Source organism: Hypanus sabinus, chromosome 22 (assembly GCF_030144855.1).
Source record: "Hypanus sabinus isolate sHypSab1 chromosome 22, sHypSab1.hap1, whole genome shotgun sequence".
NCBI classification, from domain to species: domain Eukaryota; kingdom Metazoa; phylum Chordata; class Chondrichthyes; order Myliobatiformes; family Dasyatidae; genus Hypanus; species Hypanus sabinus.
This window is the reverse complement of record NC_082727.1, coordinates 44,784,068-44,810,524: the sequence shown is the minus strand read 5'-3', so window position 1 is coordinate 44,810,524 and position 26,457 is coordinate 44,784,068. Positions and strand designations below refer to the sequence as shown.

At 40.9% G+C, this 26,457-nt stretch overlaps 1 protein-coding gene across 3 annotated transcripts in view; it reads left to right on the top strand.

Annotated features, from left to right (window-relative positions):
• Window positions 1–18,839, top strand: part of pwwp2b (PWWP domain containing 2B) — a 68,437-nt gene extending 49,598 nt beyond the window's left edge. For 2 of the 3 annotated variants that reach the window (XR_009507470.1, XM_059947637.1), the window contains one exon: window positions 14,134–18,839. The gene's annotated coding sequence lies outside the window, so the exon portion shown is untranslated. The remainder of the gene's footprint in view (window positions 1–14,133) is intronic. The other variant, XR_009507469.1, reaches the window with a different exon arrangement.
• The last annotated feature ends 7,618 nt before the right edge of the window (window positions 18,840–26,457 follow it).

The window sequence follows — 26,457 nt, the reverse complement described above, 5'->3', positions numbered from 1 at the left end:
GCAGCGCTAGCTAATATGAGAAGCATAGTTTTAAGGTGATTGTAGGAAAGTATATGTTGGGGGAGGGGAGATTTCAGAGATGGGTGTTTTCATTTATAGAGAGTGGTGGGTGCATGGAATGCTCTGTTGTGGGGCAGATACTTTACAAGTACTATTAAATAGGCATATGGTTAAAAGAAAAAGGGAGTTCTATGTGGGAGGGAAACTTTAGATTAATCTTGGAATAGATTAAAATGTCAGTGTAAAAACATGACAGAAGAGTCAGTACAATTCTATCTAAAATGAACCTCAGTTTTCTATTCATAATTTAAACATTCCAGTGCAATTGCATGCTTCATTAGTCTGGCCTATGGCTATCCTCTAATGACATCAGTTTCTCCCATTTTTGAAAGGTATGGACCAAGTGCATACAAATAAGGTTAGTGTAGATGGATAAACAAGAGAAAATCTGCAGATGCTGAAAATCCAAGCAACACACACAAAATGCTGGGGGAATTCAGCAGGCCAGGCAGCATCTATGGAAAAGAGTAAACAGTGGAAGTTTCAGGTTGAGACCCTTCATGAACCTTGATGAAGGATCTCAGCCTGAACTGTCAGCTGATTACTCTTTTCCATAGACGCTGCCTAGTTTGCTGAATTCCTCCAGCATTTTGTGTGTGTTGCTTGTAGTGTAGATGGATATTTTATAGTCAGGAGTGACATGTTAGACTGATGGGTTTATTTCTGTGATCTATAATCTTCTCCAGTCCCCTAATGTACCTCAGTTGACCATCCTGGGACATCTTGTATTAAAAATGTTATTTAAATAGAAGTTTTTTTTTATAGCTGCTTTTAGTATAAACAGTGAGCTCTTTTAATTTGGTCTTGAAGTTGTAATTGATTACCATTATTCCGTACATTCTGTAACTATTGCAGTAATCATGTTTCTAGCTTGCTCTATTTAAATAATATGTAGAACTTTTCAGTCCAGAGAAGACAAGAAACGGGGGCCCAAAATCAAACTCTGGTTTCAAACCTGAAGGGCATTTTTTTTAAATTAAATTTCTCTCATCAGTGCTAGTAATCTCAAGTTGAAAGGCAACTAACTGGAAATTTTGCATGCTGAATAAATTGCTTGTACTATTGCTTTAGGGAAAATTACTTCAGAAATGTAGTACGCATGATGCACAGCTGGAGAGTGAGTCTGAAAATCGAAAATAAAATTGCATTTACTGGAATCTGAAATGAGAACAGAAAAGGTTGGCATAACTCAGTAGGTCAGGCAACGTTTGTAGAAAGAAATGGCTATCGTTTCAGCCTACTGGAGGAACGGAGCAGGTTGAGCATCAACTGTGGGGAGGAAGGAATTGTTGACATTTTGAGTCAAAACCTAGCTTCAGCCCCAAAGCAGTGTTTTAACGCAAACCTCCCACCTCCCCACTGATGCCGCTTGACCCACTGAACGCCTCCAGAAGACTGCTGCTTCAGGTTCCAACTCTCTTGTTTCTCCAGTTACTGTTTTCGGTCTGAAGCCCTATGTCAGAATGGAAAAGAGATTTTTAAAAAGAATTTTGAATTGCAGAGAAGGTAGTTTACAGAATCAGAATCAGATTTATTGTCACTTGTGTTAAATAACCATGACAGGAGTAGCTTTGGAACATTGAATCTGCGCTTCTATTTGAATGGCTGATTTACTTGCTCTCTCAACCTCTTTCTCATGGCTTCTCTCCATAACCTTTGACATCCTTTCTAATGAAGTATCTATCAACCTCCACTTTGAATATACCCAATGGCTTTTGCCTTCACAGTCGTTTGTGACAATAAATTCCACAGATTCACCACCCTTTGGTTAAAGAAATTACTCCTCATCTCTGTTCTAGAGTGAGATTGTTGTATTTTGAGGCTGTGCTCTGGTTCTAGAATCCTCCACCATTGGAAACATCCTTTGCATGACCACTTTATTTGGCCTTTCAATATTTGGCAGGTTTCAATGAGATTTCTCTCATCGTTCTTCTAAACTCCAATAACTACAGGCCCAGAGCTATCAAATGCTCTGCATAAGTTAACCCTTACATTCACAGGATTATCTCTAATGCCAGCACATCCCCCTTCTTGTATATGGGACCCAAAACTCCTCAGCATACTCCATATGTGGTCTGACTGATGCCTCATAAAGGCTCCTTGCTTTTATATTCTAGCCCTCTTGAAATAAATGCTAACATTCATTTGCCTTCCTTATTATTGGCTCAACCTGCAAGTTAAATTTAAAGTCTCCTGCACTAGGTTTCCTGAATTACTTTGCACTTCCGATTTCAGAATTTGCTCCCTCTGCAAATGGATCCTCGACTTCCTAACCGGCAGACCACAATCTGTGCGGGTTGGTGATAACATCTTCTCCTCACTGATGACCGCTACTGGTGCACCTCGGGTGTGTGCTTAGCCCACTGCTGTACTCTTTGATTGTGTGGCTAGGCACAGCTCAAATACCATCTATAAATTTGCTGATGATACAACCATTGTTGATAGAATGTCAGATAGTGACGAGAGTGTGTACAGGAGCAAGATATGCCAACTAGTGGAGTGGTGCCGCATCAACAACCTGGCACAATGTCAGTAAGACTAAAGTGCGGATTGTGGACTTCAGGAAGGGTAAGACGAAGGAACATGTACCAATCCTCATAGAGGGATCAGAAATGGAGAGAGTGAGCAGCTTCAAGTTCCTAGGTGTCAAGATGACTGAGGACCTAACCTGGTCCCAAAATATCAATGCAGTCATAAAGAAGGCAAGATAGCGGCTATAATTCATTAGGAGTTTGAAGAGATTTGGCATGTCAACAAATGCACTCAAAAACTTCTATAGATGTACCGTGGAGAACATTCTGACAGGCTGCATCACTGTCTAGTGTGGGGGTGGGGGGAGGTGGGCTTCTATTCTACAGGACCAAAAGGAGCTGCAGAGGGTTGTAAATCTAGTCAGCTCCATCTTGGGTACTAGCCTGCAAAGCATCCAGGACAGCTTCAAGGAGCAGTGTCTCAGAAAGCTAGCTTCCATTATTAAGGACCTCCAGCCCCCAGGGCATGCCCTTTTCTCACTGTTACCATCAGATAGCAGGAGGTACAGAAGCCTGAAGGGACACACTCAGCGATTCAGGAACACCCCTCTACCATCCGATTCTTAAATGGACATTGAATTCTGGACACCACCTCACTTTTTTAATATTATTTCTGTTTTTTGCACTATTTTTGATCTATTCAATATATGTGCACTATAATTGATTTACTTATCTATTTATTGTTTTTTCTTCTGTATTATGTATTGCATTGAACTGCTGGTGCTAAGTTAACAAATTTCACATCACATGCTGGTGATGATCAATCTGATTCTGATTCCAGTTTAGAAAATTGTCTATGCCTTCATTCCTTCTATCAAAGTGCATGACTACACTTCCCTATGTTGTATTCCATGTGCCTGTTTTTTGCACAATCCTCATCTGTCCAAGTCACACTGCACTCTTCGTGCTTCCTCAATGTTAGCTGACAGTCCACCTATCTTCATATCATCCACAAGCTTGGTCACAGCACCATCAAATCTGTAATCTATGTCATTAACTGATATGTAAATTTTTGTTCGTAGCCTCTGAATATATCATTAGGTACAGCAGAGGAATCTGGCCTGGTCTTCTGCTGCTGTCGTCCAGCCCCTTCAAGGTTTGACATGAGTGTTCAGAGATGCTCTTTAGCCCACCTCTGTTGTAACATATGGTTATTTTAGTTACCCTCACTTTCCTGGCAGCTTGAACTAATCTACATTTTCTCCTGACCTCTTTCCTTAAACAAAAACAAAGTGCTTTTGCCTACAGAACTGCTACACACTTGATGCTTCTAAGATTTTTGCACCATTCTTTCTAAACTTGAGATTACTGTTGGTGAAAATCACAGGAAGAAAATAGTTTCTGAGATACTCAACCACCCCATCTGGCACCAACATTCATTCCACAGTCAGTCACTCAGATCACAGTTCTTACTCATTCTGATATTTGGTCTGAACAACAACTGAATCTCTTTTCAATGTCTGCATGCTTTTATGCATTGAATTGCTGTTGCATGATTGTCTGACTAGAGAGTAGCATTAGCCAGCATATAAACCTGATTAAGTAGCCAATCAGTGTGCATATAATATAAATTTTTTAAAATAGGAAGCTTAAGGTTAAGGAACCCTGCGATGTGGTGATCATTATTTGATAGAATTTGCCCTGCACTTTTAGAGGGAGAAGTTAAAATCGAATGTATTGGTATTACAGTTGAGTCATAAGAGAGGAGCTGGCCAATTTTGATTTGAAGGAGTCACTAGCAGGAATGACGCTAGAGTAGTAATGCTGGAGTGTCTGAGTAATGGAAGATGCAGGATCAATTCATTGCGAAGCAGAAGCATTCGAAAGTGGGGGATGAGACAATTTTGGCAGCAGATAAGTCAAAGGCAGCATAAAAGCAAAAGAGAGGATATATAATATACCAAAAATTAGTGGGAAGCTGGAGGATTGGAAAGTTTTTATAATCTAATAGAAGGCAACTAACACAGCAGTAAGGAGAGAAAAGTTGAACAATAAAAGTAAGCTAGCCAATGATACGAGGATACCAAAAGTTTTTTTTTCAGATATGTAAGGAGTAAAAGGGGCAAGAATGGACACCAGATCGCTGGGAAAAGATACAAGAGAGATAGTAATGGTGTTACTTTTTCCATCAGTGTTCGTTGTCGAAGGCACCAGCAACATGCCAGAAATGTGAGATTGTCAGGGGGCAGAAATGAGTACAGTTGCCATTGCTAAGAAGAAGGTGCTTGGGAGGTTCAAAGATCTGAAGGTAAATGTCAGATTGGACCAAAATCCCAGGGTTCTATGAAAGAGGTAACTGTGAAGAGATTGTGAAGGCACTAGTAATAATCTTCAAGAATCACTAGATTCTGGAGTGGTTCCAGAGGACTGGAAAATTGCAAATCTCACTGCACTCTGTAAGAAGAGAGGGAGGCAAAAATTAGGAAATTAATCAGGCCAGATAGCCTTACTTAAGTGGTTGGCAAGATGTTAACAGGCTATTATTATAAAGATGAGGTTTATGACATAATATAAGGTAGGTCAAACTCAGCATAATTTCCTTAAAGGCAAATCTGTAGATGTGAAATGTGTTGTTATGGGGCAGCAATACAGTGCAAAGACATAAAATTAATATAAAGTACAAAATAACTAACGTGGTAGTGTTCCTGGCTTCATTCACCATTGACTAATCTCACAGCGGAGGGGAGGAAGCTGTTTCTCAATCAGAATGTGGATCTTCAGGCTCCTCCCAGTAACAAGAAGGCATATCCCAGACGATGAGGGTCCTCAGTGATGGATGCTACTTTCCTGAGGCACTGTCTCTTAAAGATGATCTCAATGATGCCCGTGCTGAAGCTGGCTAAGTGTACGATCCTCTGTCATCCCTTGCGATCTTGTACTTGGGTTGTGTTACAGCCTAGTGTGGGAAAAGGAAGAAGTGATGAAATGAAAGTGATAGCATGAGATCAGGTCACGTGGACTAGCGTGCAGTTAGAGGGTGATAATGTTTCTTTTTTTTCCTGTACATTATGTGTTGCTATTAGCAGGGCTGTGAAATGTACCCACCAGGTTAGGCTGCACTTATAGAGAGGAAATAGGGGTATACAAAATTGAGGGGTATAGATAGGGTAAATAGAAGCAGGCTTTTTCCACTGAGGTTCCTGGGACTATAACCAGAGGTCATGGGTTAATGGTGAAAAGTTTGAGGGGAACTTTTTCACTCAGAAGGTCACGAAAGTGTGGAATGAGCTGCCAGCGCATGCTCAATTTTAATATTTAGGGAAAATTTGAATAGGTACATGGATAGTAGGGAAATAGAGAGCTACCGTACTGGTACAGGCCAATGGGAGCAGGCAGTTTAAATAGTTTGGGCATGGACTAGATGGTGCCAAAGGGCCTGTTTCTGTGTTGTACTTCTCTATGAGTTTTTTTTTAAACTGAGCTAAAATTGTAGATGGATAATTGGTAGAAGTGGCCAATTCTGGTACAGACAAAAAACATTTGATATTGCATCTGGTGGTCTGTAGAGAAGGTGGGTGTTTTTCCTCATGTTCCTCATTGAAACAGTGCAGGAGACCACAGACGGTTTATCTGGCAAATATAATCTATAATTACCCTGATGTGGTTCCGTGAATTGCAAAAGCTGTATTGCTCTGGGTGGCCCAGATTAAGCATTAAATATTTCTGAGTTGACGTGGTAATATTTGATGAGCTTTGAAGAAGAGATTCTGTGTCGCTACAAATAGTTAATAAATGTTTCATTAGCAACAGCAATCAGCACATCTTTTTAACAGATCTCTGAAAATTTTCAGAAACATTTTCTTTTCTAACCTTAAGTAAAATCCACTTAATATTTCTCAGTATAATTTGTGTATGTCCCAGGCTTTAAGTAATTGATCTGAGCTACTGTCAAACATTCATCAAGTTATATTCTTCCCATTCAGATATGATCAGTGTTGTTTTTGCATGTAAGATAAGTATGTGAATAAATTCAGGAAGGACGAGCAATAAAGATCTCTGGGCACAAAGCCATAATGTCAGTTAACGTACAACATATGATTAATGTCACCTTAGCAAAATTGTGACACAGGTGCATGAATAATACATGGATTGACTATAAGAGCAGGCCCTAACTAAAGAATAAAGGCTTCCTGGTACTTGTTAAAGTGTCCTTTCCTAGCTGGGTGAAATTGGTCCCAGATGGTCGAAGGTCATCCAGCTGTTAGGTAAGCCTCTGAATTCTTTATTGCCAAGGGACCCTAAACATCTGGGTCTTCCCCCACCTCCAATAACTTTAATTGCTGGTTCATCTCCATTACCATCTGCCACGCCAGGACAGATGGGCACAGACCAGTCTTATTAGTTCAAGCAGCTGTTCCCTGGTCATGATTCAGCAAAGTTTGTGCATTGTTTATAACCTTGAGCCTATTGTGCATGTTATATACAGAGGGCACATGGCACATTGTGAGTCTGGAAAATATTGCTCTTCCAAAGCTTTAAATCAGACTGCAGGGTTTCGTGTGAACACCCATTTCAATGCAAGATTTTACACTAAAGAATCTCTAATTATTAGCATTTTAAGATATTGATTCTATGTTCCACTGTTGTCTCCAGGTTTGTTCTCAGCAAACCTAATGGTAGAATAGTAGGTATGCTAATTTGAGTTTCATTGGATTGTGACAGTAGTCCCCTGTGGAGTTGCTGGTATTTCTTGGAGCATTACTTGTAAGTTTTGGGATGGAAACTTGCTGAGATTCCCCAGCACTTACACAGGGGACTTTGCTCTATCAAGTCACTCTAGGTTAGACCTGCTGCATGATCCTTAAACCTATACATTTCTTTGAAGATTGTAGAGCTCTGGAGTTTCTGTGTTCTAAATTATTTGTTTTGTTTTACTTTTTTGATTCATTTTTCAAAATAGTTTATTTGTAATAGTGATTAAAAGCTACTGCATATGAGAGACATTCAAAGACCTTTAATCTTTGATGGCTTTGATAAATGATAAAGGGTTTTCTTGTTGGCTGAACGGTTCCAGGCAGTTCCACAGCTGGGTCTTCTGAAGTTCTGCCACTGTTTAAGGGCCTGCAAAAACAGCCTTTCAGATCGGGGAATGCAAGTACAAAGTAAATTTGTTATCAAAGTACATACACTTGCAAGATAAAGTTTGTGAATCCTTTGCATTTACCTGTTTTTTTGTATTATTTGCTCGTAAAATGTGGTCTGATCTTCATCTAAATCACAATAATAGACAGGCGCATTCTGCCTAAACTAGTAAAAAAACAATTGTCACCGTATACACCCCTGAGATTCATTTTCTTACAGGCATTCTCAATAAGTCTATAATATAATAGAATAATAACCCTAATAAAATCAGTGGAAGACTGTACCAATTTGTTAATTCAACTAGTTGCTTTCCTGTGACAACATTTTATGTAGAAGTGCTCAATGGTGGGTAGGGCTTTACCTATGATAGACTAGGTCATATCTGTTCAAGGGCATTGATGTTTCCATTCCAGGCTGTGATGTAGCCAATCAATATACTCTCCACTACACATCTATTGAAGCATTAGATGTCATGCGGAATCTTTGCAAACTCCTAAGGGAGTAGAGGTGCTGCTGTGCTTTCTTCGTAATTACACTTAAACTGGGGGAGGAACGATCGCTGCCTTTCTGCCAGATGAGCTAAATCTTTTTTACGCTTGATTTGATGCCGCCAGCACTGAGCCCCTGAGGAGAGCTGCCGAAGCGACCGGCAGCTTGGTAATCTCTGAGTTCGAAGTGCGCAGGTGTTTCCAATGAGTGGACAGTCGCAAGGCTGCAGGATCGGACGGTGTCCCAGGGCGAGTACTCAGGATGTGTGTGACACAACTGGCATTTTAGAGACATTTTTAATCTCTCCCTCTCCAAATGTAGAGTGCCCTCCTGCTTCAAAACATCCACCATTGTTCCAGTACCTAAAAAGACCGAGGTAACATGTCTGAACACCTAGCATCCCGTTGCACTCACCTCAGTAACAAACAAATGCTTTGAGAGATCAGTCAAGGACTACATCTGCAGCTTGCTACCGCCCACACTGGACCCTCTACAGTTCACCTACTGACACAACTGATCGACAGATGATGCAATAGCCACTGCTCTACACACCGTCCGTACACACCTGGAGAAGAAGGATGCTTATGTGAGAATGCTGTTGTTGGACTACAGTTCAACATTCAACACCATAATTCCCTCCAGGCTCGACAAGAAGCTCAGAGACCTTGGTCTTCACCCTGCCTTGTGTAGCTGGATCCTGGACTTCCTGTCAGATCACCAGCAGGTGGTAAGAGTGGGCTCCCTCACCTCTGCCCCTCTGACCCTCAACATAGGTGCCCCTCAGGGCTGTGTACTAAGCCCCCTCCTTTACTCTCTGTATACCCATGACTTGCCACCCACAGTTCTAATCTGCTAATTAAATTTGCTGACGACACTACACTGATTGGCCAAATAATAATAAGGCAATGGAGACAGGCTATCCCCTATTGACATCAATGGATCTGGGGCCGAGAGAGTGAACAGCTTTAAGTTATATATACATATTTAGTTTTTGAAAAAAAATTGATATTGTGGGCTTTCAGTGCAGTATCCACTAAATTCAAAAAGTGGAGATGAAAGCAAAATGATTTCTTTTTCATCTATTGTGGTCTGGAGGGCTAATATGTGAAACACAGTCCTGAGCTATTTTATACTGCATAAAGCAAAAATGTAGCGTGTAGTGATATGTGAGCCTTTTAGCAACCTAGACTAGAAGCATACGCACAATTTTATTCAAATTCATAAGTGGCACAAAATGCAGTTTTCACCCTGCTCGAGACAAATAAAATAAAAGCATAGAAAATGATAATGCCCTGTACTTTTTAAATTTCTGGTGCTTATTGGCATTCAAAACAAAAATAATTTTACTTAAAATATTTAAATAACTTTTTTAAAATAGTAACTTATTATAATTATGATTGACTTATTTTAATTCAGGCGTTTCAGGCAGAGTAAGGTAAATCAAAAGCATGGGGGGGGGGGGAGGAGAATCCACTATTTTCTAGCAAAGAGTCCACACTTTTTTAAAGCTCCTGTATTAAAATTACTTGACCCATTTGGCATTTCAGACATTTGAAGCTGGACACTATTGTTGCTGGATCAATGTGCAATATTTGAATATGACATTTGTGTGTCCTTAATTTTAACAACATACTTCCTGTACCTATAAATAAATGGGTTAATTCCTTTGTTCAAAATAGCCTACAGAATTAATCTATTAAGCATGCAACCGTATCTAACAGCATTTGTAATTTTCAAGCTGTTGTGCTCTATCTCTCAAACAAATTATCATTTTATATTAAGATTAAAAATCATAGTACACATTTTACAATAAACTGCAAAAGCAAGGTCTAAAACTTTGTTCTTAAACGTACTTGTCTAACGACACCTTTGAGATTGCCAATCTGTTACACTTTCATCGATTTTTAATGTCTTTAATCACATTTCTCATAAATATTGACTGCACTAACAGAAACAGTGCAGACTGTCTCCTTGGTAACAAAGCAGCCTTGACCATAAATGGGTAAACAAACTTGCAAAGTAAATGCTTTCAAAATTACGGAACATAGCAATTCAGTCCCCTGGCCTCCAGGTTACTCAATGTAAGAATTTGAGCTTCCTCTGTAAACTAAGTTCATATCTGTTCCAATTTACCACTATTTTCCAACCTTGGCATTGTGTAATGACAGGAATAGTCAATTAAAGTTGACTAGTATACTGATGGCACAAAGAACCTCACTATCATAGAAGTATCTTCCAGCAACTGTCCTGATGGTAAACAGATCTTAACGTAGGAAGCATAGCAATTAGTTTGTCCACTGCATGTACTCATTAACAACATGATGAAAACCAGCTAACTAAACGAGTGAGGCTTATTGAGGGATCAGTATTGGCTAAAATACCAAAGGTGATCTGTGTGTGTTGTTTTTTTTAAGTAACCCATGGAACCTATCCTATCCACTTAAGGAGAGGAGGGGACAGTAATTCTTGAAGTCCTGTATTACCCTAAACAGTCTGACTACATTCGCAGGCTAAATCCTTAAGTCTGAAATTTACAAAAAAAAACACCTTTTTATGACGGCAATGAGTGAGTAATCAATTGAGCTGCAGTTGAAATTATGACAACACTTGTCAAACTTCTGTGTGGAGTGCTTATTTAAAATGTATATTTGATTGGATATTTGTATTTTTTCACCTTGGGATGCATGCTGTTTGAAAGTTGCCTGTAAGCGCAGCTTTCAAAAGCTGTTCATTTAAAAATATTTCCAATTTTTGACTATGTAATTATGGCTAAAAGTTATGCCTGACTCATTGTTTTAACAGCTTTAAGTTCATCTGCACAAACTGATCTCATTATTTTACGCCAAGTATCTCAAATCACACATGATAAAGATATTTTTGTAAAATAATGAAATTAGGTTATTTTAATTTTTGCACCAAGTTCGTCAGCTGTATATGTTGTTGATTATTGCTGTCAATTTCGAAGTCACTACCAAGTAGTAAGTTAGTGGTTACTTCAATTAAAGTTCACTAACCTGGCCATTTGATCATTTTAAGTTTGGCTTTTCATGAACATAATGTCTGAAATGAAGACAATATCTACCAATAACGATGCATGAAAAATGTATACTGGAGTCACTTTCAATAGTGTAAATACTTAATGACATTTTTATCTGTGGTGGTGTTGCTGGCTGGATTCTGCACTCAGTGTCAGAGGGGTGTGAAATTCATTGCCACAAACAGCTGTGGAAGCCAATTCATTGGGTATATTAAAAATGAAGGTTGATAAATTCTTGATTAGTAAGGATGTCAAAGGATGCAGGGAGAAAGCAGGAGAACAGGGAAAGAGGGAAAATAAGTTGGCCTTGATCAATTGGCAGAATAGTCTCAATCTGCTCCATTGTCTTATAGTCTTCCTGCCATTCTTCACCTGAAAACTACCTTGGAGTTCTCTGAACCATTAGGGCTATTTTATAGTTACCAGATTTATTTTTTAGCATGGCAACCATATAGTCAAGTAACAAGTGTATAACGATGAGACAAGTAACAGAATTGCCCAGCCAGTGCATTTCAATTTTTCATCATTAAGGGAACAAAATCTGAATTAGGAAGTAGAAATGAGAATACTTAAATCATGTATAGTAAATGAAATAATGTGAGGGAAGTGATGGTGGAAGCAAGAGAGGAATGAAAAAGATGGAGAAATAAAAGTGGGTTTATTGTCATCAACAATAATTTTTTCTGAGAAAATAAGGCTCACACTTGACCACAATATAAATGTACTTCCTGATTAGACATATCACTACTTTCTCACTCTTGGGTGATTAGAGTGTCTTGAGTTAGATACACACTATTTTTGGGTATCTTGTACTTTGGATGAGGCTCTAAGGGCTAATGAGTTCTGCAGCCAATTGTCTTTCAGACTGTGTGGAGGAGAAGCTATAGTTGGAGACAATGGATATGATGAGTTCGATGGAGTACATTTACAGCTTTTCACATTTGGAAAACATTGCTGTTTGTCAATTAACATACTTATAACTCCATCAATAAATCAGTGATAAGGGAAATGCATGTAATGTTAATCAACTTCTGGTGGTATTGTCTTTCAAAGTTCAAGGTACATTTTATTATGAAAATTATACAACCTTGAGAATAATCTCCTCACAGGCTGCCACAAAACATTAAAAGCAAAGGAAGACTGTCAAACATCCAGGAGAGAGAGAGAAAAAAACAAATTCTGCAAACTGCATTCAGAGCTGAAGTTCACAATGTCAGGCATCACTGTAGCCCGTCTATATGTCCACTAGTTGCAGGCCACAACTTATCAGGGAACTGCTATAAATCACAACCCAACCCATCCACAATAAATCTCAATGCTGGCCTGAACATATCTGACGCAATCTGAACCCAGCACATGTACTTTGAGTCTTGTCAGGCTCTGATTGGGCAGCTTCAGACAAAAAAACAAAGCTCAATAGAATCTCTCTAAACATTTTTGTCAGTGCTGTCGTTCCCCCACTCTGCCATCCAAATAAGGCATTGCTACTAGGAAAATTAAGTCTTCCTAAACCACAGCTGGAGTTATTCTTTTGCATAAGATCTCATCTGCCAGCTGGAGACAGCTTCCCTGCTTGTTAATGGATCACTGCAGGAGTTCATAAGCAACCTGCATGACCACTACAAGTCCATTTTGCCTTCATTTGGAGTGCTAGTGAGAAGGCAAAAGGTTTTCACTGTATTGTATTTACAGAATTGTTCATGGAAAATGTATCCTGACATTTTACTGTATTAGGAATCTCATTAATTCAGTTTCAAATGCTGCTGTGCAATTACAGTATTGTGACTGACAGGCAAGAAGAAAATGCAAGCAATTTCCTTCACCATTATTGAAGTCTTTCCCCCATCATTGTGTTCACATAAAATTCATGAAAGATAAATTCAAATTTGGAGGATTTTAGATCTTTTAAAAATACATTTTCCTTTCCAGAAGGGTTTCAGTATTTATTTTAAATGTATAATGTCATGACCAAGTTACTTTTAAATCCGTTGGCTGAGCAAATGTTTAGGTTAAACATCGTGTCAGCATATCTGTATGCTTAATTTTTTTCTTGTCTTTTATGCAAGTATGAATCAATAATCTGGTTGCATATTTTGTAGCAGTGCAGGGCAGATTTAAAAAAAACCAGTACAACTTCAGTCGCATTACATCGCATAATGAAGCAGCAAAAGATTTTGAGAGATTAGAATGTGCTAACTATATACACGCGCCTTCGCTCTCTCATTTTTGAGAAGAGCAAAGCCTTCTTGAGCACTACAAATGAGTCACAGTGCTGAAAGTTTCACATGTAAATAGTACTTCAACAGCTGCCAAGTACTTTTTCAATGAGTGAGCATATGTGGAAATGTTGGCTGAATGCAGTCTCGTTAGCCATAAATTTGATTTTATTCTGTTACTGAATGTGGTGGCGATAGGAAAGTTGCAGAACAGCTGGAGCATCAGATAAAAGTTAAAGCAGATTTGAAATTCTCCAGTTCCTTTCTACGAAAAAGAAAGTATGTTGCTTGCCGAGGATACAGTATGTAAAACCACAATCACCCTCAATAAGGCACTGAATGTTCAATGGTTGGGAAAGAAAACATTTCTCTTTTCCGGACCTCAGCAGCTGTGTTCACCACATCATATAAAGTTGAAACAAACACTTTATGATCATCACAACTTTGGAAGACCTTAAAAGAGAGATCACCTTGGATGAAATTATAGCAGGGACTTGTGCATTATTTTGAATAAATGATCCACGAAGTTATAATTAGGAGATCTTGCTATACCTGGTAATTTATACATTGGAAAATAATGGCACTGGGCGAATGTGTTTTGTTCTAAACATCTCCTGCATGGGATGACAGCCTGATGCATTGCATTGACATTCTCTACTGCAGATTATCCTTCCCATTCTGTGCTGACTCTTTACATTTGTCCACTTTTTTATTTTAGATCATTTTGCTTGCCTGGATGCTGACAATACCTGTAGATGCAATATCACTTGCTCAGACTTTTCCGGGAATCAACACTGAGATCAGCAACAATCAGCACTGAGACACAGCAGTGGAGGGCTGACTGAGTGAAGAGGTCCTGGTTCTGCTGCCGAGACAGAGATCTCTGGATAGAAACCTGTTCGAACAGTTCCACTGAACTGATAATGTTCAAGTTAACATGGAGTAAGGAATGTTGGGCACATTTCTCAGTGCCTTAGAGCCTGTTGGGAAATGCCTTTCCTGGTACATTTGGCAAGATTTATTTTCTCCCTTGCCATGTTATCCAGTATGCTGTCAATACCAGTGCAGTACAGCAGTGTTATCATTTGTATGATAATAATCTACTCACAGAGTGACCAAGCTTTACTAACCCTGTTGCCCTGCAACAATATAAAGTGCTAAGACTAAAGTATGTATTGCCTGGCATCACTGAAATCTCTGACCACCTTAGATCTTAAATGCAAATTACATGCTTGTGATGTTTTTCCATCAGAGGTCAAGGTCATACTTAGTCTCTGCTTCCTCAGCCAAAAATCACTCCAGCCAGCCGTTGCTGATCTTGGCACTATCCTACATTTTGTTGCTCTGTGTTGCAGTACGGAGGGCAGTTAAACTTCAAGCTCAAGAGACGTCTTTATCTATGTTTTGCTTAGAAGCAGGGAGAGCAGACCCAGACATTCCATAAAGATTCAATATTGCTTATTGTCATTCTTCAATGCACGAGTATGAGAACAAAATGGTTGTTAGTCCAAATCCAATGCAGCATAATAAAAACACAATGAGCATAAAAACGCAATAAATATAAATATAGCAGCAACCCTATAAAACACGGTGCACAAGTAAAGAGGCAGTGTGTGGGGGAATGAAGGGTGCTGTGGAGAGGAGTGGCTGATATGGATGCAGTGGTGGGGGGGGGGGTTAATGGATGGAGATGTTGATCAGCCTCATGCCATGGGGCTGTAATTGTTTTTGAATCCAGTACTCATGGCCTTTCTGATGAAAGTTCCTCAATCAAAGACTGCACTCATATTCTTGCAGAGACCCCTGGCAGCTGCCTGCTGAAAAATCTATGCGGCCCCCATGCACAAGGTACATGCCTCCTGCGAGCATCTGTCTGCACCAGTCCGTCCAGGAGCGTACTCATGTCCTGTTTCCCATCTGTGCAATACTCCCTCCGTAGCAACATCCTCAAGTAGTTGGAGCAGGTTTGTTGCACTGTGTAATGTTACATCCCATGAAGAGTTGTTCAAACTGCTCTGATGTAAGCTGAGATGTACCAGAACCTTAAACAATTCAGTAGAGAATAATGTGTTAAAGACCAACAGTGTTGGGGTGAACCAACATCAAAATATTGTACCCGTGCTGTGCTAACTAGTGTGCGATGAGCTTGATCAAATTCCAGAGGGTTTAGCAAATAGTGGAGAATGCATTTCACCAATTGTTGTGGGATTCTTTTGCCTGATGCACATCTGGAATTCATCATTGTGCTCCTTGGTCTTCTGCAGAGGAGCCCCGGCAACAGTAGTCACTCACCTCAAACAAAAGAAGGAAAACTAGTAGAGGGCAAACATTTCTATACTTCCCTCCATGAACTCATGACATGCTGAAGGGCTTTACAGACAATGGAGAATTCTCAAAATGTAGCATTAGAGCCAGTTCACACACAGTAAGTTCTTGCTGTGAATGATGTAGTAAGAACCAGATATTCTTTTTGTGGTGAAGCTGGCGAACAGATGTGTTAACTTGGATCCATGAGGACATTAAAAATAAAACAGGAGCAGGATTAGGCCATTGGGTCTCTCAAGCCTGCTTTGCCATTCAATGAAATCATGCCAGATATTCTAGCTCAACATCATGTTCTTGCTCTGTTCTCATGTCCTTTGTTTCCCCAAATACTAAACAATTCATCAATCTCAGTTTCAAATGCAGTCAGTGACTGAGAAATCCAGTGATCTACAACCCTCTGGGCAAAGGAATTTCTCCTCATTTCAGTTGCAAATATCTTCCCCTTATGCTGAGTTAATGACCATTATTTCTAGATCCCTCAGCCAGAGAAAACCTTCCTCCCATGTTTACCATGTTGCTCCCTCTAACAATTTTGCAGGACTAGCAAAGATTATGCTAAAAAAAATTTAATTTATTAAGGAAGAAATTTCCAAGGTTTTATTCCAATGAAACCATAATTGTGATGAGGAGGCATGACAATGAGTCTTGGTGAAATTTCAATGTTTTATACAACCTATATATACTGAGCAGATGGTGATTAGGACAAGCTCAATAGGACTATTGATCAGTGGAGTATTAGATTCTGATGATAGATGGGTGAAGATTATAGTGAATGAAATGGTTTATTATAAAGGAAGTGACAATCAGATAACCAGTTTTTGAAGTAACATATTCACGATAGAACAAAGTAATCCCATTCTGAAAGGTAGCAATCATCCTTTATCTTATTTAATATATCATATTAAGTATTCTTCCTGATAATGTCTTTTACACTTAGTTTGATGCACGGAACGATGTGCCAGCGAGGAAGGCTCCCTTTTCCCCCTGAGGAGCAGGCATTTTGTCGTGCCATAGCTAAAGCCCCTAGCCATGGTCAACACACGTAACACTGCGGGGCCTAATGACATACCCGGTCAGGTGCCGATGGACGATGCAGCCCAGTTAACTGAAGTTCTAACAGACATCTTCAACATCCCTTTTTAACAGACCACTGTCCCATCATGCTTTAAGGTGGCCACAATCATCCTGGTGTCCAAGAGGCCAACAGTCTCCTACCTCAATCACTACCGTCCAGTGGTACTGACCTCAACATTAATGAAGTACTTTGAGCAGCTAGTTATGGATCACATTAAATCCCAACTTCCTGCTACATTGGACTCTTTTCAGTTTGCTTATTGCTGAAATCAGTCCACTGAGGATGCCATAGACTCTGCAGTCCACCCTGTCCTGTCCCTCCTGGAACATGGTGCCTCATATGCCATAATGCTGTTTATTGTCTTCTGCTCGGCGTATAATACAATCACTGCTCAGAAGCTGGTGGGTAAACTGTCCTCATTGGGTTTCAACACTTTTGTTTGTAACTGGATCCTGGACTTCTCGACAGAAAGGCCACACACAGTCAGTCCATCTAGGTGAATCGTCTCTAGCTCCATCACACCAAGCACTGGCACTCTCCAGGGCTGCATGTTCGGCCCACTGCTGACATATGACTGCCTTGCGAGGCATCAAGTTTGCTGATGACACAATGGTGGGTGCCTTCATCAACAATAACGACGAGATGGCATACAGAGAGGTGGTAGAGTAGCTGGTAGATTAGTGCATGCACGTCAACTTGAGTCTCAATGTAGACAAGACCAAAGAGATAACTGTGGACTTTAGGAAGGTGCAGGCTGACCATTCCTCACTGCATGTGCACGGCTCCTCCATGGAGAGAGTTAGGAGCACCAAGTTGCTGGAAGTGCAAATAAAGAATGATCTCATTTGGTCCCTCATCACCCTCTTTGGTCAAGAAAGCACAGCATCTTCACTTCCTGAGGAGATTGAGATAAATAAGGCTCCACTACTCCTACCCAGCCCATCTTTACCAGTTTTTTACAGTAGCACCATCAAGAGTGTCCTGACCAGCTACATCACTGTCTGGTATGGGAATTGCAAGGCATCTAAATGCAAATCCCTACAAAGGACTGCTGAGAAGATCAGCATTATCTTCCACTCATTAGAGATGTTTATCAGGAGCGCTGCATACACAGAGTGCTTAGCATTATCAGTGATCCCTCCCATTTGTCCAACAATCTCTTTGGACAAGAACTGTTAAGGTAAGAAACAACTTCTTCCCCCAAACTGCAAGACTACTGAACTCTCTGCCACCACCCAGGGCTCATCACGTTTGAAGTGCCAGAAGCGTTATACTGTTTACTTTTTAACTTGTATGAAGATGCACCTTATTATTTGTTAATTTATTTGTGGTAATGTTACTTTATGTATTATGTGTGTGAGTTACTGTACATATACTGTGTTGTGCACCTTAGTCTGGAGGAACGTTTTGTATACATGTGTACGGCTGAATGACAATAAACTGAACTTGAACTTAATAAATGCTCTGCATTGGTGTTCAGTGCAAATTGTATGTGGGGAGCAGCAGCTATTACATATTTACCGAATTTTCATTTACTGCTAAGGACATAATTTTACAACAGAAGTGAAAGGTAGGTTTAAGAGCATTCTAAACTGTCCATTATTTATTAATCTTTAATAATGATATTTTTATAGCAAAGTAGCACATGCAAAATATACCTGCAGTATATGGTTTTTTGTATAGATTTTGATTTAAGTTTTACTATGTATTTGCATCAATGTTTACATATCAAAAATTTGCTGACTGTAATGCCAATTACCTGTTGTATTATTTTACTTGAAATAATACAGATATTTGCTCTTTGGATGTTTAAGTGCATGATTTCTATTGAGAAAAATATGAATAATTTTCATTAAACAAGTATGCATAACAAAATGATGCAAATGTGTTTTTTTGCATAGATGTTTGCTAAACTCTCTTGAACATGATAGTACAGTTGATACACTCCCATCCTTTGAATATCTGAGTGCTCCTGTCATTTCAGTTTCTCTGTATTTTTCAACCTTCCTTTGTCTATGTTAGTCTAGTTGAAAACAGTGATCAAGAAGAATTTTCATGTTTATTTTAGACTAACGTTTTTTACTGAGTTCGTATTTATATGTAAAACAATTATTATTATTAAAGCACATTATTATTAGCTCTGTGTTTGTAATCACAATATGTCTATACTGTACTTCAAAGTTTACTAGGTCATGGGGAATTAGATCTGAGTTCGTGCTCAGTAACCCTAAAGGTCGTTAGGGTGATTACTTAGAGATAACTTTCCTGGTGAAAGCATTTGCAGAGCTGACTGCTTCCTGACATGGAAGACAAACACAATGGGAGAACAGCCATAAGGCTTCGTATCCACTTCCTTTAGCTGCATAGATTAAGACAAAGTACTTTTACACCCAATTCATGTAGGCAAAGATAGATATGGGAATGAGCTAGCAATGAGTACATGCAGCACAAATCTGTTCCGCTTTACAGAAGGAAACCATTTTCAGGACTGCCATAGGAATTGAGGAAACAGTGCCTACCTAATTGAAGAGTGTTAAGGACAACAATAATTTACATTTATATTGCCGCCTGGAAATTGGATTGCAATGCACCGTGTTTCAAAGCACTACACAATTCCATTTCAGTGAAAAACCTATTCATAATAATAATATAATAATTTATTTATAGAACACTTTCCATACAGAGAATGTTGTTCAAAGTGTTTTACAATGGGATAAAGTGCAATCATGAAAATAAAAGGCAAATTGATGTTAGTTAAAAACAAGGCTAAATGAATAGGTTTTGTACTGGCATTTAAAAGAGTCATCTGAGTCATGCATCCCTTGTAGTTTTAGGTATTGAGTTCCACAGTTTATGAGCATAGTTCAGAAAAGCTGACCTGCCAATTATCTTTTGAGGGAGATTGTTTACATTCAAGAGTCCAGCAGAAGAGGACCTGAGAGCTCGAGCAGGATTAGAAATCAGAAGCGATTCTGTGATGTACTCTGGTCCCAGACCATTGGGAGCTTTAAGAGAACTTTAAAATCAATTCTAAAAGAATTGTAAAATCTAAAAGTAGTTAGGATGGGAATAATGTGCTCCCTCATCCTGGTTTTAGTTAAAAGTCTCACAGTGGCGTTCTGAATAAGTTGAAGTTAGTCTATCGATTGCTTTGGAAGTCCAGGAAAAGTGCATTGCGGCAATCTAGTCTATTTGATATAAAGACATAAATTAGATTTTCAACATCATTATGTGACTGAAATGAACATACTTTTGCAATATTAAGTGTAGAAATGCTGCTCTGGTCACTTTCTTGATTGAGAATTTTTAAAATTCAAATCTGAATCCAGGATAACACCCGGGTTTGTTTCTTCCAATTTTCCAAGGGGAGCCAAGTTCCGAAGCTTCTCAAGAAGGGAAGTCAGCTGTTTATTGCTGGTTGTCTATCTTTTCGGTTTCTTATTTTGTCAGATGTGCAGTAGAGCCCTTGACATGCTGGAGCAATGTTCCCAGGTTTGTTGAATTTAACAGGTCCAGCACCTGTGCATGTCACAGGCCATTAGTGTTGAATCGGGTCTACCATGAAGAGGATCCATCTCATCTGAACCCACTTATGTGTCTCAATTTGCATCCAATCTTTCATTCCTCCCATTGTTAGATTAGATTAGATTCAACTTTATTGTCATTGTGCCGAGTACAGATACAAAGCCAATGAAATGCAGTTAGCATCTAACGAGAAATGCAAGGAATAGTGTTATTTACAAAATAACTGTGAATAAAAAGTATGTGGTACAGCACACAAATATAAAAGTATTGAGACAGTACAATGTGGGTGCAATACTGCTTAGCGCTGTGATGTGAGGTCAACAGGGTCACAGCCTCAGGGAAGAAGCTCTTCCTGTGCCTGCTGATGCAGGAGCGGAGGCGCCTGTAGTGCCTACCAGATGGGAGGAGAGTAAAAAGTCCATGGTTAGGGTGAGGTGCATCCTTGATAATGCTTTTCGCCCTGCCCAGGCAGCGTTTATGGTAGATGTTCTCAATGGTGGGCAATTGGGTGCCAATAATCCGTTGGGCAGTTTTCACCACACGCTGGAGTGCTTTGTGGTCCGATACGGGACAATTGCCATACCACGCTGAGATGCAGTTGGTGAGTATGCTCTCAGTGGTACAGCGGTCAGTATCCTGGGACAGAGGTGAGCTTTCTTGATGCTCCACAGGAAATAAAGGCTCTGTTGCGCCTTTTTGATCAGGGTAGAGGAGTTCAGGGACCTGGTGTGATCCTCGGAAATGTGGACACCAAGGAATTTGAAACTTGATACACACTCCACTACAGCTCCAGTGATGTAGCTGGGGACATGAGTGTGGCTCCTAGCATGGCTGAAGTCCACAATGATCTCCTTGGTCTTCTGGGCGTTAAGGGCCAGGTTGTTGTCGGCACACCACGCAGCCAGGTGCTGGACCTCATCCCTGTAGGCCATCTCGTCATCCTCTCTGATCAGGCCAATTACTGTGGTGTCGTCTGCAAATTTGATTATGGAGTTATCCAACCTAACTTTTGCTTGAAAACAATCCCACTCCCCTTTAAGGTAAGATCTGAAGGCAATCTGGTGGATATATTCTTCACACATTGAGTAGTGGATATGTGGCATGAGCTGCCAGAGATGATGGCAGAGGTGGGTCTAATCACCATGTTTAAAAGATTTACTTCCAAGTGTGAACACAAAAATACTTTTAGGCTCAGACCAGGTGCGATCAGTTTTATGATGTTATTTAGTGGCAGTAACAGTCTGAAGAGCTGTTTCAGAGGGGATGAGGGGGTACATCCATAGCAGCTTTACAGGATGATAAACTTGCAGGGGGTTGGGTGGGAAGGTAGTTTCATTACCATCATCATCCAATGATAACCAGAGGAATGTGTACTGCAGTGTCTGTGTCTTTCCTTGAACTTTTCTAAATTACATTGTTGAGGGGGAGATATTCCTATCTTTCCTTGACATTTTTAATTGCTTCTTTTGTATGTTATTCCAATTAATTCGAACTGATGGAGAACCAGAGCAAAGGTCACAAGAGTAATGTTTTAATGGGGCTTAATCTTCCAGAATGAGTTTATTATCGTAATTCCACATAATTTCAGGGGCAGCTTTGGAGGGCAGAGGAAAGCAACTTGAAGGTGAGAGATGGATATTGTGTGCTGGGGGCAAAATTTACAGGGATCTGGACAATTGAAGGGAGGGCTATCAGAGTAAGTGTAAAAATATTCTAATCACTGGAGAAGTCAAGTCAAGTCACTTTTTATTGTCATTTTGTCCATAAGCTGCTGGTACAGTACACAGAAAGAACGAAACAACGTTCCTCCAGGACCCTGGTGCTACATGAAACAACAAAACTACACTAGACTATGTGAGACAACTCAAGGCTCCACTAGACTACGTAAAACAACACAAAAACTACACAAGATTACAGACCGACACAGGACTACATAAAGTGAACAAAACAGTGCAGGGCAGTGCAATAATTAATTAATAATAAACAAGACAATAGGTACAGTAGAGGACAAATTTCAATATAATAATAAATTATGTAGATGTCAGTCTAGACTCTGGGTATTGAGGAGTCTGATGGCTTGGGGGAAGAAACTGTTGCTCAGTCTGGTCGTGAGAGCCCGAATGCTTCAGTACCTATTGCTAGATGGCAGGAGGGAGAAGAGTTTGTATGAGGGGTCCTTCACAATGCTGTTAGCTTTGCGGCTGCAGCATGTGGTGTAAATGTCTGTAATGGCAGGAAGAGAGACCCCAATGATTTTCTCAACTGACCTCACTATCCGCTGCAGGGTCTTGCAATCCGAGACGGTGCAATTTCCAAACCAGGTAGTGATACAGCTGCTCAGGATGCTCTCGATACATCCTCTATAGAATGTGATGAGGATGGGGGGTGGGAAATGGACTTTTCTCAGCCTTCGCAGAAAGTAGAGACACTGCTGGGCTTTCTTGGCTATGGAACTGGTGTTGAGGGATCAGGTGAGATTTAACAGCAAGTGAACACCAAATTTGGTGCTCTTAGCGATCTCAGTGGAGGAGCCGTCAATGTTCAGCAGAGAGTGGTCACTCCGAGCTCTCCTGAAGTTTAACAACCAACCATCTTTTTTGTTCACATTCAGATACAGGTTGTTGGTTCTGCACCAGTCAGTTAGCTGCTGCACCTCCTCTCTATATGCTGACTCATCATTCTTGCTGATGAGACCCACCACGGTCGGGTCATTGGCGAACTTGATGATGAGATTTGAGCTGTGCATTGCTGCACAGTTGTGGGTCAGCAGAGTGAACAGCAGTGCACGGAGCACACAGCCCTGGGAGCCCCCATGCTCAGTGTGATGGTTTTGGAGATGCTGCTCCCAATCCAGACTGACTCCCGGTCAGGAAGTCTAGGATCCAGTTGCAGAGGGAGGTGTTCATGCCCAGTAGTTTCAGCTTTCCAATCAAATGCTGAGGAATGATTGTGTTGAATGCTGAGCTGGAGTCCATGAACAGCATTCGAACGTAGGTGTCTTTTTTGTCCAGGTGGGTGAGAGCCAGGTGGAGGGTGGTGGTGATGGCATTGTCTGTTGAGCAATTGGGATGATGCATGAACTGCAGGGGGTCCAGTGAGGGGGGGGGGGCAGCAGGGTCTTGATGTGCCTCATGACGAGCCTCTCGAAACACTTCATGATGATGGATGTGAGAGCAATGGGACGGTAGTCGTTGAGGCAGGACACTGAAGACTTCTTCGGCACGGGGACGATGGTGCTACTCCTGGAGATGTTGAAGACGTCAGTGAGAACATCTGCCAGCTGGTCTGCACACCCTCTGAGCACTCTGCCAGGAATATTGTCTGGTCCAGTTGCCTTCTGTGGATTGACCCTGCATAGAGTTTTCCTCACATCGGCCACGGTGAGACACAGCACCTGGTCATTGGGAGGAGGAGTGGTCTTTCTCGCCACGTCATTTTCTGTCTCGAAGAGAGCGTAGAAGTTGTTCAACGCATTTGGGAGGGAGGCATCACCAGCACAGTCAGGTGATGTTGTCCTGTAATTGGTGATGTCCTGGATGCCCTTCCACATGCGCCGTGTGTCGCCGCTGTCCTGGAAGTGGCTGTGGATTCACTGAGCGTGTGCATGCTTTGCCTCTCTGATGGCCCGGGACAGTTTGGCCCTCGCTGTTGTTAGGGCTGCCTTGTCGCCTGCTCTGAAGGTGGAGTCACGGGTCCTCAGCAACGCATGCACCTCTGCTGTCACCCATGGCTTCTGGTTAGCGCGTGTAGTGATGGTCTTGGACACAGTGACGTCATCAATACACTTGCTGATGTAGCTGCTCACTGATGCTGTGTACTCCTCTAAGTTGGTGGAGACGCCATCGGTTGCAGCCTTCCTGAACATGTGCTAGTCAGTGTGCTCAAAGCAGTCTTGAAGAGCAGAGATGGCTCCCGCTGGCCAGGTTTTCACCTGCTTCTGAACTGGTCTGGAGCGCCTGACGAGCGGTCTGTATGCTGGGATTAGCATAACAGAGATGTGGTCTGAGTATCCGAGGTGGGGGCAGGGCTCCCATTTTAACATACAGTGCTGTGCTAAAGTCTTAGGCAGTTATGTATAGCTAGGGAGCCTAAGACTTTATCACAGTACTGTAGTAAATTTATGTATAGCCCTGTACTGCTGCAAAATAAAACACAAGTTTCATGACATATGTGAGTGATAATAAATCTGATTCAGATATGGATCACTATTGTGGACTGAGAGTGGGAAGGGGAAAAAGAGAGGGGAATCATATTTGGGAAAAGGGGGAGGGAGTGGGAAGCACCAGAGAAACATTCTGTAATGATCAATAAACCAATTGTTTAGAGTCAAATGACTTTACCTTGCGTCTCAGGGCAGGGTGTGTCGGCACCCATACTATGCCCCTCCCTGGCGCTCCTTTCCTATCATCCATCCCACGGTCCTCCACCCTCGCCGTTCCCAACATCCTTTGCTTGCGCCAGATTTATGAACTGGTTTTCTGCTCCACATTTTCTAGCTGTACATATGGCCTAAGGCTTTTGCACAGAACTGTATTCGGGGATGCACCAAGGTTGTTAGGTGGTGAGAGGTGAATAGTGAAAATTGAAAGGTTTCAATAGGTACATTTAATGTCAGAGAAATGTGTACAATATACATCCACAAGGAGTGCCCCAACGACTGAATAACAGTTAAATGTTGGAACCCAAAACCCCTCCAGCATCTCCCCTCCCACGCATAAGCAGCAGCAAAGCGATGACCCCACTCCCCCACCGGCAAAAAAGCAATGGCACCACACCCCCCCCCCCCACTGTGCACTCAAGCGTGCAGCAAAGTCCTGTTTCCTCAAAGAACCACAGTCAGCGTGTAACTCCAGGTCAGGGTCTTCAAAAGAAACCTGAAAGGGAAAAATAGAGATATTAAAGACAGAAATAGCGCTGTTTCCGAAAATACAAACAAAGGAGTCACTGTTAGGCACCAACGTCCTCAACCTGATGAGGAATAACCCAGCATATGGCCTGCAGTCCTGGCTATTAAAATGCTGTATTCAGTGGTTGCAAGAATATCTGTGGTCTGTGCCACTCTACCAAACCATCACCAATATTCCTGCAAGCAGGCCTGAAATAATTAGTTGTTGTGGCTTTATTGTTCTTGTATAAAGTGGCTAAGGTCTAAATCTGACTCTATGCTGGCCACCAACCCGTCAATTTAGCAAATCACAGTGTGTGCCTGGTAGGGGCAGCAATGTAGTATGGTTGGTGAACCTTGATGGATTCAAATAATCAGAGCATTGTGTCAGTTAAATCCTCTTCCACTGGAAATGGAGAAGTCTAAAATAAATCTTTTTCCCTGTTTGGATTAACCACCCTGTACTCTGATATAAAAATGGTTACCAGGTGGCCTGCAAACTTTTCTGTTACTTCACACTTTCTTCCTGGAAAGGAACATGAAGTGACGACAGAACTGCATATGGTCTACCACTGAAAGCATGGCATATCAGGAATGGAGTGACTCTAAAAGGCATTCATTTATTTCAAAATTTGAAGTACAAAGTAACTTTTATTATCAAAGTACATACATGTCATCATATACAACCCTGAGATTCATTTTCTTGTGGGCATACAAATCTGTAGAATGATAACTATAACAGAATCAATGAAGGACCACCTAACTAGAGTGCAGAAAATGAACTGTGCAAATGCAAAAAAAGAAACAATTAAAGTAAATAAATAAGCAATAAATATTGAGAACATGAGATGAAGAGTTCTTGAAAGTGAGCCCATTGGTTGTGGGACGATATCAATGATTGGGCAAGTGAAGTTGAGTGAAGTTATCCCCTTTGCTTCAAGAGTCTGATGGTTGAAGGGTAGTGACTGTTCCTGAACCTAGTGTTATGAGTCCTAGGGCTCGTGTACCTTCTTCCTGATGGCAGCAGCGAGCAGAGAGCATATCCTGAGTGGCAGGGTCCTTGATGATGGATGCTGCTTTGTTGCTCAATGGTGGGGAGGGTTTTACCTATGATGGTCTGGGCTGTACCCACTACTTTTTGTATGATTTTCAGTTCAAGGGCATCGGTGTTTCCATACAGGGCTGTGATGCAGCCAGTCAATATGTTAATAAAATATTTTATTGATTTAGAG